At 37.2% G+C, this 13,383-nt stretch overlaps 1 non-coding gene across 1 annotated transcript; it reads right to left on the bottom strand.

Annotated features, from left to right (window-relative positions):
- Positions 1-5,914: 5,914 nt before the first annotated feature.
- TRNAR-CCG (transfer RNA arginine (anticodon CCG)) lies at positions 5,915-5,987 on the bottom strand. Its single transcript has one exon. It is a non-coding gene; the product is annotated as a tRNA-Arg (tRNA).
- Between the last annotated feature and the right edge of the window lie 7,396 nt (positions 5,988-13,383).

Here is a 13,383-nt window from a genome sequence, read left to right as displayed (position 1 = left end):
TAGGGCAGAATTAGGCCAATAATCCTTGAAACACACAAGCTATGTGACTAGAGATAATCTTAGAAGCTTTCAGCCTCAGTTATCTTGGTGATAATACATGTATGATCAACTTCATAGGAGTTTGTTCAATTCAACAAATATTTATTAAATGTCTTCTGAGTGCTAGGTTTTGTGGTGGCTCTGGATTTATAAAGATAAAAACGAAACTTTCACAACCCTCAAGAAGCTTAAAAATATTTTTTCATCTTTAAGTTGATCTTTAAGGTGCTTTTTTTAATGTGAATTTTTGTTACTACCAAGTGCCCCAAGCAGAGTGCATTGTATATTAAAGCTATATGCAAAGTATTTGTTTAGTTGAATTGAGATTGAAAAAAGGATCAGCCCAAAATATAAGCTATCTTGTTTTGTTCTATCTATGAGAGGTTTGAATGGAGAGGATGGGCAAAGAGCTACCTTTCCTAGTTCGAACCACTGTGTTGGCACTTCCATATATTTATTGAAATGAAGAATGAAAAATGCATTTATTAAGTCCTTATGAGCAAAATGCTATGCTAATTGCTTCAAATACAAATAGATAGTGATACAAATAAATAGTAAGACAGTTCCTCCTGTCAAGGAGCTCACATTTTTAATGATTTTTAGGATGAAAAAACTCCCTGGCTCCTTCATTTTCAGGGGACAGGAAACACTTTGTCATCCTCAAATCACTAAAGTAGTCAGGAAGCACACCTGGCTGCAAACAGGAAGGACGCCTTTGGGAAGGTCCAATTTATTTTCCAGCTTTATTCTTATCCCAGTTAAATATTTTCTGTCCTTACTAAATCACCTTGGATGAATTTGACACATTTGACATATTTGTCCATATCCCCAGTTCTGGAAAATTCTCTGGGTTCCTGGGAAGGCTTAGAGATTATAATCATCCTCAGATACAAAGCTATGGAAGTTCAACAAATAGGTGACATTTCACAAAGCTTATCAGAGGTTACTTACTACTTCATATATTAAAAGGGCCTTTCCTAAACCAAGCAAATAGATGAAATGAAAACAAAATGAAAATGGGTATAAAAGGAACTGTTAGCAAAAGCAGGTGGCCAGGGGACAGAGAGAGGCAGAAAAAAAAGACAAGGATAAACAATTCTCTACTCAGAGGAAAAATTTAGTTTGAAATGAGCTTAGTTTGAATCATGAGACTCAGATTTGGGAAGGGTATTTATTTCCTGCATAGAAAAGAAACCATTTCTATAGAAAGATTCAGTTCACATCAACAAGACTTATCTAGTCAATTAATTTATATATTCCTTAATATTCCAATTTTCCAGGGTACTGAATCATAAGCATAATAATGTAAAGTGGTTTATGGGATCATCCGGAAGTGATTCTGCACTGTCCAAACAATTCCAAGCCTATGCCTTCTACCAATCCAGGCCAAACTCATACTCATAAGATCAAATTCCATTCTCCACACCCCCTACTGTTCACTTTCTATCACACACCACCACCACCACCACCACTCCCAGCCCCAAACAGCTAGATACTACAGTGGATAGAGCACCAGCCTTGGAGTCAAGAGGATCTGAATTCAAATTTGGCCTCAGACTCTTACTTGATACTTACTAGCTGGGTGACCTTAGGTTGTCATTTATCTCTGACTGTCTCTCATTCAGGGCCATTTCCAGTTGTCCTGATTCATATGTGTCCACCTGACCTAGATGGTGACTTAGTATAGCACCACCCTCACTTAAATCCAATTCACTTGTCATATCATCACCTCTTCAAGAACACAGGACAAACATCATCATCACCCCAGTCCTACAATGTACCACTCTAAAATATCCACTCCTTCCACTCTGTGTTCATTGGAATGTCTGCACCAAAGCTAACAAAGCTGCTTTATTTTAAATCTTTTTATTTTCCACTACTATCTTCTTGCACTTATAGTCTGTGGAATACCCCTTGTTCTCCATCGTTGTTTCTAGTCAATCCATATTTACCATCCAGTTAAAAGTCTGGTAGCCATTACCTACCAAATACTTTCCTCAATAAATTCCATGCCTAACTCATAATCTTTTTCTCCTCCCCAACTCCTGAGGAAAATATTGAGGGAACTCAATATAAACTATTAACTTCTTCAGTCACCCTAATCTACAAGTTCCTCAATTTATTCATTTCCCATGTACTCTTCCATCCCACCTCAACTACACATTAGAGATGGTCATACCTTGGATCAAGTGTTCTACCTCCTATGGTGGTTGTGAGGATCAAATGATATATTATTTGTAAAGTACTTATCAGAAAGTAGGTGCTTCCTTTTTGCCTGCCACTTCTAGGTTCATGCATTCTGAAATTCTTTTTTTGTGATGACAATCTGTTGTGATTAAACTTTCCTCTACCTTGCAACTTCAAGCCCAGTTCTTTATCCTCACTGAGACTTCCCTTTCCTACAACTCTTGAAGGTTTGGACCTTCTTCTTTTCAAGACTAACCCCTCTCTATGTATATGTTCTCATTACCATCTCATTTTCTCCAGTAAATTGATCCTCTAACATCATTACTCTCCTACTAATTTGCAGTTTTGCCTTATTTCTCTACTACCTACAAAAATACTCATCTCTTCCCCAACTTAAAAAAAAGTCTTTATGTGATCCACCCATCCTCACTATCTATCATTTCATATCTCTCTTCTTTTATAACTAAATTCCACAAGAAAATTGTCTAAAATTGATGCTTTTAAAATTCCTCTCCTCTTATTATCTTCTTAAATTTCTGCAGTCTGACTTTTGATTTTATCATTCAATTGAAACTATTTTCTTCAAAGTCTTTTTTCAGTCCCTACCTTTTTTTAGATTCTCTGAAAGCTATGACATCATAAAGCCCCTTCTTCTCCATTCCCTCTGCTCTCTAGATTTTTCTTGACATTATCTTCTCTTGGTCCTAGACCTACTTGTCTTACCACTCATTCTCAGTCTACTTTGCTGAATCTTCAACCAGGTCACATACAATAATCATAAATGTTCCCCAAGGTTCTGTGCGAGACCCTCTTCTCTTATCTCTCTATGCTATTTCTCTTGGTCAAATATTTCACCATTTCATTTATCATGTCCCAAGATTCAATCACCTTTAGCAGAGAATTCTCAGATCTAGTTATCCAACATTAAGCTCTATCTCAAATCTCCAACTTCTTGGACACTTCAAACTGAATGTCTCACAGATCTCTTAAATTCAATACATACAAAACTAAACTTGCTCTCTCTTAGCCTTTTTTCTTCCTAACTTCCCTTTTATTGTTAGGGGCACCACCATCCTGTCAGCCCAGCTAGCAACCTCTTTGACTGATTCTCACTTCCCTATCTCCAAGCTGTTATCAATTACCATAGATTTTATTTAAGATCATCTATCTTTTGGGTCTGCTTCTTTTCTGAACAATGCCATCACCCTAGTGAAGGCTCTTATGATTTCACATCTCTAGAATTGCAAAAGCATTTTGATTGGTTTCCCTGTTTCAGATCTCCACTTCTCCAATCTCTGTTCAGCTTTCAAACTGATCTTTCTAAAGAACAGGTCTGATCATGTCACTTTCCTATTCAATATATTCTAATGGCTTCCTATCATCTCTAGGATAAAATTCTCTGTTTGATATTTGAAGCCCTTCATAATCTGGCCCCTTCCTATCTTCTCAGTCTTTTTTTTTTTTACATTATTCCTTTCCACTCCCCCCCCCCCCCAAACACACATAGTCCAATGACACTTGTCATCTTGCTGTTCCTTATATAAGACACCATCTATAAGACACGAGTCATTTTTATTACTGTCTTCCATGTTTGGTATCCTGTCCCTTCTTATGTCCATCTCCATGTCTCCCTGGCTTCCTTCAGATCCCACCTAAAATCTCACCTTCTACAAGAACCCTCTCCTAATCACTCTAAATGTCAATACTAGGGGCAGCTAGGTGGTGCAGTGGGTAAAGCACCCACCCTGAAGTCAGGAATACCTGGGTTCAAATCCGGTCTCAGACACTTAATAATTACCTAGCTGGGTGGACTTGGGCAAGCCACTTAACCCCATTTGCCTTGCAAAAACCTAAAAACAAAATGCCAATGCTGCATCTCTTGATTATCCTGTATATATCTTGTTTGTTCATAGTTGTTTGTGCATTGTCTCCTCCATTAAACTCTGAGTTCCTTGAGAGCTCTATTTGTTTGTTTTTGCCCTTCTGGAGGGATCCCAAGTGTTTATTGCATGCAGTCCCCGACCTCCTGATAAGCACTTAATAAATCCTAGCTGATTGGCAAGCTGACTGTCTGCCCAGCACTTAACTAGCATGATACTAGGCATCCAGTAGGCACTTGTTAAATGCTTGTTGTCTCTAGCCTATATTATTTCTGTAATTTTTCAGTAATTTTTGAATCAACCCTAAACAGTAGGGATACCTTAAACCTAACTAGATGCTTAAGAAATTCTTATTGATTGGTTTGGTTGCCCAACCCCGTAAACCTTCAGAATTGTGAACACGTTACTATTGATCTCAGAGGTCAGAAACCATTTTTTGTTGACTAAAGAAAAATCTTGGTGGGCTGCATTTCTGTTTTTATAGTGGGACAGCTCTCCTAAAAACAGCTTAATATTGAAAAAAAAATAGCTTCTGAACACCCTAATCCTATCTTGTAGAACTTTTTCCTGGAAAAGACACTTATCAGAAAGTTGAGAATGTGTGTCTAAACAGCTAAGATTGAAAATTCATCAAAGAAGATGGGTTAACTTTAAAATAATCAGTTCACTATGTTCAAAGGGCAATAAAACTGTGTATACCTTTTGATCCAGCAATATCTCTACAAGATCTATATCCCAAAGAGATTATAAAAAAGGGGAAAGAACTACATGTACAAAAATACTTATAGAAGCTCTTTTTGTAGAGGCAAAGAATTGGAAATTGAAAGTAAGCTCATCAATTGGGAAATGGCTGAGCAAATTGTGTCACATGAATCTGATGGAGTACTATTGATCTGTAAGAAATCACCAATGGCTGGATTTCAGAAAAGCCTGGGAAGACTTGCATGAACCGAAGCTGAGTGAAGTGAGCAGAATCAGGAGAACATTGTAGGCATTAATAGAAACTTTGTACGATGGTCAGCCATGATGGACTTAGATCATTTTAGTACTTCAGTGATCAAGGATAATTCTAAAATACTTGTGATTAGAAAATGCCATCTATGTCCAGAGAAAAAACTGTGGAATCTGAATGCAAAGTGTGCTATTTTAACATTTAAAAATTTGTTTTATTTTTTTTCCTTTCTCATGTTTTTTCCCCCTTATAGTTGGTTCTTCTTTCACAACATGACTAATGTGGAAATATGTTAAATATGATTATACATGAATAACCCTATAATCAGATTACTTGCTATCCAGGGGAAGGGAGAGGTAGAAATATTTGGAACTCGAAATCTTACAAAAAGATAAATGTTGAAAACTATCTTTGCTTGAAATTGGAAAAAATAAAAGAAAATAACATTAAAAAAATAATCAGTTTCAGATCCCATCTTGAAAAAAAAAATTACACACTATTTCAGTTTTTCTCATCTTGACACCAAATATCTCTTAGAGTCAGAACCAGAGAAGATTGGAGCACCAATCAGTTTCAAATCACCTCCCTAATTTTAAATTCCACTGGACAAAATTCAGTTTTCTGAAATTTTGGCCTCAAATATCTCAGTCAGAAGATAGAACAACTTGCTTTCTCTACAGCTGTCTAAAGAAATACAAATGAAAACTGCACAATTAAAAGCTTTATAGATTTAAATCAACGATATATTTGAGGGTTTACTAAGATGGCAAATGACATTTTAAGAATTCCTAGAGTAAATGGTATTTAATGAACTAAATGACATTTTAAAAACCGGGATTTACAAAAGAGCACGGCGCGACCCAGATGGGACTCGAACCCACAATCCCCAGCTCCGGAGGCTGATGCCTTATCCATTAGGCCACTGGGTCACCACACAGCTCTCGCTCTTGCAGACAGCCCTTACGTGACGCCGTCGGCTCTGTCCACGCCTCTTGACGTCGCGTTTCCGTTGGTTGTTCTGCTCCGTCTCGAGACCACCCGCCCCCGCAGAAGCAGCCGCAACGGGCGGGGCAGGCTCTGCTCCCCAACGGCCCAGAACTACTAAGACCATCATCCTCTGGGGCGCACCAGCCTCTTCCGGGTTACCGGAAAGGTGCCCGCCAACCGCCCCGCCTTCCTTTCTTCCCGAGCTGGGAACCTTCTGGGTTGTGGGCACCACTTCCTCAAAGGGAAAAGGAAATGAAATATTGGAAAATGTTTTCAGGAGGGAAACCTCAGTTTCCTCAGAAAGCAACTGCCGCCTCCCCCTCCCCCCACTCTTCCTTCCATGTTAACCAGAGTCAGATTAGAATTGAGTCCTAAAACCTGAGAAGAGAATTAAATTAAATTAAATTAAAATTTTTTTAACGTCACCATAATTTCCCCTATTATCTCTGACCTCCCTTTTAACAAACAGCATTTTTAAAACAAAAAAATAATTTAAAAATGAAGAGGGGGGAAAATCTGCATCACTGATCAGGACATCGAAAAAGTCTGAAAATAATGTATGTACCATGCACACTTGTGGATCTCTGACTTGTGCAAAGTGGCAGGGTCTTCTCAGAGCTCTCCACGACTTTTGGGGTTTTTTTTCTTTTTTGGTTATTGTCATTGTGTTTATCATTTTCTTGGCTCTGTTTATGGTATCAATTTTCTCAATCTAAAATCTTATGGGTGTTGTCACTTCCAGATTCTACCATTTTCCCATAGTGGGCACACCCCACTTTCTGGGTTTGCCTTTGAGGCAATTACGGCTCCCAGAGATAACCCAGGACAAGCCCAGCTCCCTGAGGACCAGCACCTTCTGTGGGACTCTATACTCCTCTGGAATTATTTTTATTGAATTGAGTCACTCAGTTTTGGATCTTGGCAAACATCTAATCCATTATATTTAGGCAGCCTCAGACCATATTTCATGCCCCATCCATCACCAAACCAAGATGCCTAGTACTTTGTAAACATCTAATTAATGCTCATCTTCTATCAGCTCAGAGATCTTGCCATCTGCTCTTTCCTTCTTCCATCTTCTAATCGTTCCCATCTCTTTTTCTGGAAACTCTTCAGAATCTCCCTGAAGATTGGCAGTTTAGTTCAAGACAGGACCTTCAGTGTCTGGTAGCTTATTCTGCTAAGGTGAACTTCAGAATCTTCCCAAGAGAATTTAAAGGGAAGTAATTCACTTTCCTGGCATGGCAAAAAGACCAGGTTTCATAGGCATACAACAGTGAGGTCAGCACAATGGCTCTGTTGACTTTCAGTTTGATAGTTCAATACCTCCTCTCTCCTTTCTTTGAAGTCTCCAAAACACTGAGCTAACCCTGGCAATGCATGCTCATTATCACTTCCCTGGAAAGAATATTGCCAAGGTAAGTGAACTAGTCAAATATTCAAAACTTCACTATTTGCTGGATGGATGGTAGGGTGCTAGCTGATGGAACATCTATGGTTTCTTGGGATTAATTATTAGGCCAAAATTAGCACAAGCCATACTTTGTTACATCTCAGCTTCAGAGGTTGCAATGAGTACACTATCATATGCAAAAAGAAAATCACATACCAATACTCCCTCCACTTGTATGTAGTCTTTTCAAGTTGAAGAATTTACCATCAGTGCAGTTCTACATAGATTTTACTTAGAGGTGAGGAAGTTTAATAAGGATAGATGCTCTCTTTCTCTATTAGGGAGAAACCACACATATGGAAGCAGGCAGAGGAACCATATGGGAGACACCAGCTGGTGGTGTGTCCTTGTCAGAGAGGATGTTGTGGGGCAGCTAGATGGTGCAGTGGATAGAGCACTGGCCTTGGAGTCTGGAAGACCTGATCAAATTTGGCCTCAGACAATAATTTCCTAGCTGTGTGACCTTGGGCAAGATGCTCATATTTAGAGAATCCACCCCAAAAATTCACATGGCCATTTGTGCTTGACCTGTAGTATAGTATTGATCTAACCACCACAATTCGATACACTATAATTGACTCAACATAGTGATGTCATTTTGGTCCTCTTTGAGAACAAAGGACATAAGCCAACATAGAACAGAGGCTTGAGGGCAAAAACTGTCACACTTTTGTATTTTTATTTCCAATCTCTGGCACATTTGTAGACAGTTATTAAATGATTTTCATTCAATCATGCTTTCATATTGGTGCTTTCTGTTTTTACTTCACATTAATTTCCAACTACATCTCTTTCTGCTTTTCTTTCCCCTGCAAGCCTCTGCTTGTAAACATGATTTAAAAAAAAAATAAGGGAGGGGGCAATCAATTCAACCAACCCATTAAGAGTCTGTCTGTAGTATAAATATTCCACACTAAGTTCCTCCACTCTGAAGGAAAGAAGATAAATACATTTTCTTAATTCTTCTAGATTATTATACTACCATATAATTCAGTTTTGTTCTTTTTTACACTATTGTCATCAATTATAATACTTTTCCAATTCTGCTTATTTCACTGTGTATCAGTTCATATAAGCTTCATTTCTTTGAATCCTTTATAGTAACATTTCTTACACTGCAGTAAGAAGTCTCATTATATTCATGTTTTCTCAATGATTTTTACCAGGCCTTCTCATACAGCCTCTCAGTTCTATGCCTAGTATTAACTTTAGTTGTAATAGAGACTATCTGCCAAGACTGATACATCAAATTATAGATACTATATAGATGCACTTAAGAAACACTCTTTATGCTAAAATAGATTCAAATAATTGGTGAAATATTAATTAATCATGAGTAGACAAAGCCAATAAAATGAAAATATATTACCTAATTTAATTTACTTATTTGGTACCATGCTAACCAAAGGATTATTTTATTATAGAGCTAGAAAAAAACAAAATTCATCTGGAGAAATAAAGACAAAGAATTTCAAGACTTTAAATGGGAATAAAATGGGGAAGTAAGGGAATTTAGTAATGCCAAATACCAAACTATACCAAAAATTATATCAATACAATTTAGGACTTGATTAGGTATACAATATACTAAAGCAAATGAGCACAGAAACCTAGTGTTGGATAAATGCTTAAAATCCCAGTTATTGGTACAAGAATCACTATCCTATAAAAGTTGTTGAGAAAACTAGAAAGCAGTTTGGCAGAAGCTATACAGTAAGATACACTCCAAATGGGTACATGACTTAATAAGGGTGACATTATAAATAGCTGGTTGGTTGGTTAGTTCTTGTCCTTCATTGTCAAAGAAGACCAAATGACATCATTAAGTTTGAGATAAATTACAGAGTGCATGACTGTGACTGATCAGACCAATATGCTCAAAATGCTCTTCCAGAGGTTGAACACACATAGTCCATGTGAACATCTGGGGTGCTTACTCTAAATGTATGAATGTGATATTTCCTTTGAGCTGCTTCAATTCTGCCTTCCTCATACAGTGTAGGATCTTAACAGATGAGGGCACACCATGCAGGGCGGACCTATGCCAGTGTCTCCCATGCTGTACAATCAATTCTAAAGTTCTTAAGAGAAACCTTCAGGGTGTCCCTGTATCACTTCTTCTGAGCCCCTTTTGAGCACTTGCCCTGAGTGTGTGCTCCATAAAATAGTCTTTTTGGCAAGCAAACTTATGGCAATGTAACAACATGCTCAGTCCATCAGATCACTCTCTCTCTGTAATAACACTGAAATGCTAGGCAGTTTAGCTCAAGAAAGGACCTCTGTGTCTGGTATCTTCTCCTGCTAGGTGATCTTCAGAATCTTCCTAGGACAATTTAAATGGAAGTGATTCAGTTTCCTGGCATGGAGATGGTTACCACAATGGCTCTGTAGACCTTCAGTTTGGTAGTTAGTCTAATATCTCTTCTCTCTCACATTTTCTTTCTGAGCCTCCCAAATACTGAACTAGTCAAGAAAAGCATTTGCAACAGAATAGAAGGGGGAAAGGTGAGGGGAAATGAGTGAGACTTCATCCTCATCAGAAATGGCTCAGAGAGGAAAGAACAAACACACCTATCTTACCACAGGAAAAAGGAGAATAAGGGGATGGGACAAAGGGGGTATAGAGATGATAGAGGAAAGATACAACATATTTTCTTTTTTGCAAGGTGGTGGAGTTAGGTGACCTGTCTGGGTGGGACCTTGCAGCTGGATGGTGGTTGGGTGTCTGGGGAAGGAATTGGGCTTGGGTCCTCCTGGCCCCAGGGAAGGTGCTTTGTTCTCTTTGCCACTTGGCTATCCTATAACATACTTTTTGAGGAGGGACAAAGTGAAAGGAGAGAGAGAGAGAGAGAGAGAGAGAGAGAGAGAGAGAGAGAGAGAGAGAGAGAGAGAGAGAGGAATAAATGGAAGTGGGGAGGAATGGAAGGAGGGAAATACAATTAGCAATAGCAACTATGGGGAAAAATATGGAAGCCATTTCTCTGATGGACTTATGGTAAAGAATGCAATCCATCCCAGAGCTGATGAAATCCAAACACAGTCTGAAATACAATATTTTATTTTTATCTCACTTTATTTTTTGAAGTTTTTTTTTATTTTTGTTGGGGAAGGATTAAGTTTAGTCTTACAATTAGACTATTTTAGTAATGTGTAAATAAATAAATTTTAAATAAATTTTAAAAAACACTATGGAAGTGTTCTCTCTAGGATTTCTCTAGGGTCATGTCCCTATCATTAAGCAAAGTGGATTCATCAGCACTGAGTAGTTGAGATATACCATAGGTCTTTGGCCCATAAATAGCTTTTGGAGCATCATAAAAGAAATTTGGTTTAAGACTATCTGCATAAAATTGAATTTCATCTGCTTTTTTAATTGAGTCAAGAGTCCTGAATCTCTCTAAGCTTTGCTTATACTTTGCTTTTTTTTTTAAGGTTTTTTGTTTTTTTTTTTTTGCAAGGCAAATGGGGTTAAGTGGCTTGCCCAGGGCCACACAGCTAGGTAATTATTTAGTGTCTGAGACCAGATTTGAACCCAGGTACTCCTGACTCCAAGGCCGGTGCTTAATCCACTATGCCACCTAGCCGCCCCTATACTTTGCTTTTGATGGAATTAAATGCTGCCTTCTTAGAAATGGACAAACTGTCCTATACAAACCCTGTGGAGTTCTCATTTTTTCATTTAATATCTTCTGTATTCCCATTATAAATAAATTAGAGGAACAACAAAGAAATTATCCATCAGATCATGGATAGGGGAAAGATTAAGAGAACACTGCATAAAGTAAAATTGATAATTTTGATTAATAAAGTTTAAAAGATTTTTGCAAAGTAAAACCAATGCAGCTAAATGGGGGGAAATCAATAGAACAAGTTTCTCTGAAAAAAAAAGTCTTATTTCTAAGATATATAGGAAACTAATTCAAATATATAAGAATAAGATCTATTTACCCAATGATAAATGGTCAAAGGATATGAGGGTCAGCTAGGTGGTTCAGTGGATAGAATGCTGGTCCTGGAGTTAAGACTTCAAATCTGACTTTAGACATTTATTATCTGTGTACTCCAAGTCACTTAATCACATGTCTTAGTTTCTTCATCTGTAAAATAAACCAGGAAAAAGAAATGACAAACCCTCCATTGTCTTTGTCAAGAAAACCCCAAATGGGATCAGATATGTCTGAACAACAAAGGATATGATATTTCAGTCTAAACTATCAATAATCATATTTAGGGGCAGCTAGGTGGCACAGTGGATAAAACACCCGCCCTGGAGTCAGGAGGACCTGAATTCAAATCCAGCCTCAGGCACTTAATAATTGCCTAGTTGTGTGATTCTGGGCAAGTCACTTAACCCCATTGCTTTAAATTTAAAAAAAAAATTGAAAATAGCCATATTTCAAAAATAAATGCTCTAATCACTAATAACTGCTGTTTAGTAGTGTCTGATTCTTTGTGGTCCTGTGGACCTTTGCATAACAACACTCTACATGGAATTTTCTTAACAAAGCTAGTCAGTTCCTTCTCCACTGGATTAAGGCATACAGAGGTTACGTGACTTGCCCAGGTTCACTCTTTGAACAAATGAAGTAAGAGTTAAAATGTAAAACATACAATTTAAATGACAGCTATAAAGTGTCAAAGTATAATAATTACTGTAAGTTTTTACAACTATATTCCTAGTCAAAGGTTGATTTTCTTAGCTATGTTTGCCCTTCTTTAGTCTTTGAAATGAAGACTTCTCCTGTCCTCTGTAATCCAGGAAAGAATTATGCCCTCCTTTAGACTTGGAAAGGGATACTTGCCCTGCCCTCTTGGTATTTAAACTCATAAAAAATGTTACCTCCTTCAGTTGGGGTGGTCATTACCTAGAATGACCTCCATCAGAAAATAAAACTTCAAGTCTAATTTATATTTTTAGTCATTTAATTTTAACCTTATTTTTTAAGATTATGTTTTTAAGGTCAACAAAAAAGTGAGAAAGGAAATAAAAGTTTCGGAAGAAAGAACTGGAATGAGAATAAACAGATTAAGAGGTTTACAGTACAAGATAAATTAACTTAGTCTTTTATGCAGAACAAGAATACCTATCTCAAGTAAAATATCCTTTGAAAATTAGAATTATTAGAACTGAATTGAAAGATTGTTAAAATATCAGAAAATAGAAAGTATCTCTTATCAAATACAACTTGGTTTCTAAACAAGAGAGAATGTAAGGAATACTGAAAAACCCCAAGCATGAGATGGGTCTTGAAGGTCAATTCCTGAATATTCAATAGGTCTAGAATCCTGGGTATGATATGCTCAATAGACATCCAGGCAACAATAGTTAGGTCAGTATCCAGGTAAAGGAAGATTCAATAAAAAATTGTCAAATATTGGTAGTGACTTGCCCAGGTTCACCCAAAAGGTAAATATCAGAGCTTAGGATTTGAATTCTTATCCTCTGATCCAGGACCTAACCCTTTTCTCTCTATAAAAAAAGCTGTTCATAGAATTTGGTCTTTTACTGGAGAGACTAAATACATCCCTTTTGAGGCAGAGGTCAGATTAAGATTTTTACTAGTTTTGTATTAGCATTTGCAAGTCACTCAACTGCTCTTAACCATCATTTCCTCATCTGTCAAATGGATAACCTGTAAAAGACTTTATGAACCTTAAAGGAAATACAAATTCTGACTATTATTTCTATTAATAATCCATTGGTTTGAGAATTAGGAAACAAGAGATGTAAATTGAAATTGAGTTCTATCATAGTTCTATAAGAAATATTTGGTTTGACATGTGCAAAAATATTCATAGCAGCTCTATTTGTTGTGGCAAAGAACTGGAAATTGAGGGGATATCCATCAATTAGGGAATGACTGAACAAATTGTGGTATATCTAG

Source organism: Macrotis lagotis, chromosome 2, assembly GCF_037893015.1.
Source record: "Macrotis lagotis isolate mMagLag1 chromosome 2, bilby.v1.9.chrom.fasta, whole genome shotgun sequence".
Lineage (NCBI taxonomy): Eukaryota > Metazoa > Chordata > Mammalia > Peramelemorphia > Peramelidae > Macrotis > Macrotis lagotis.
Note: the sequence above shows the minus strand (reverse complement) of the source record. Positions and strands in the feature narration are given on the sequence as shown.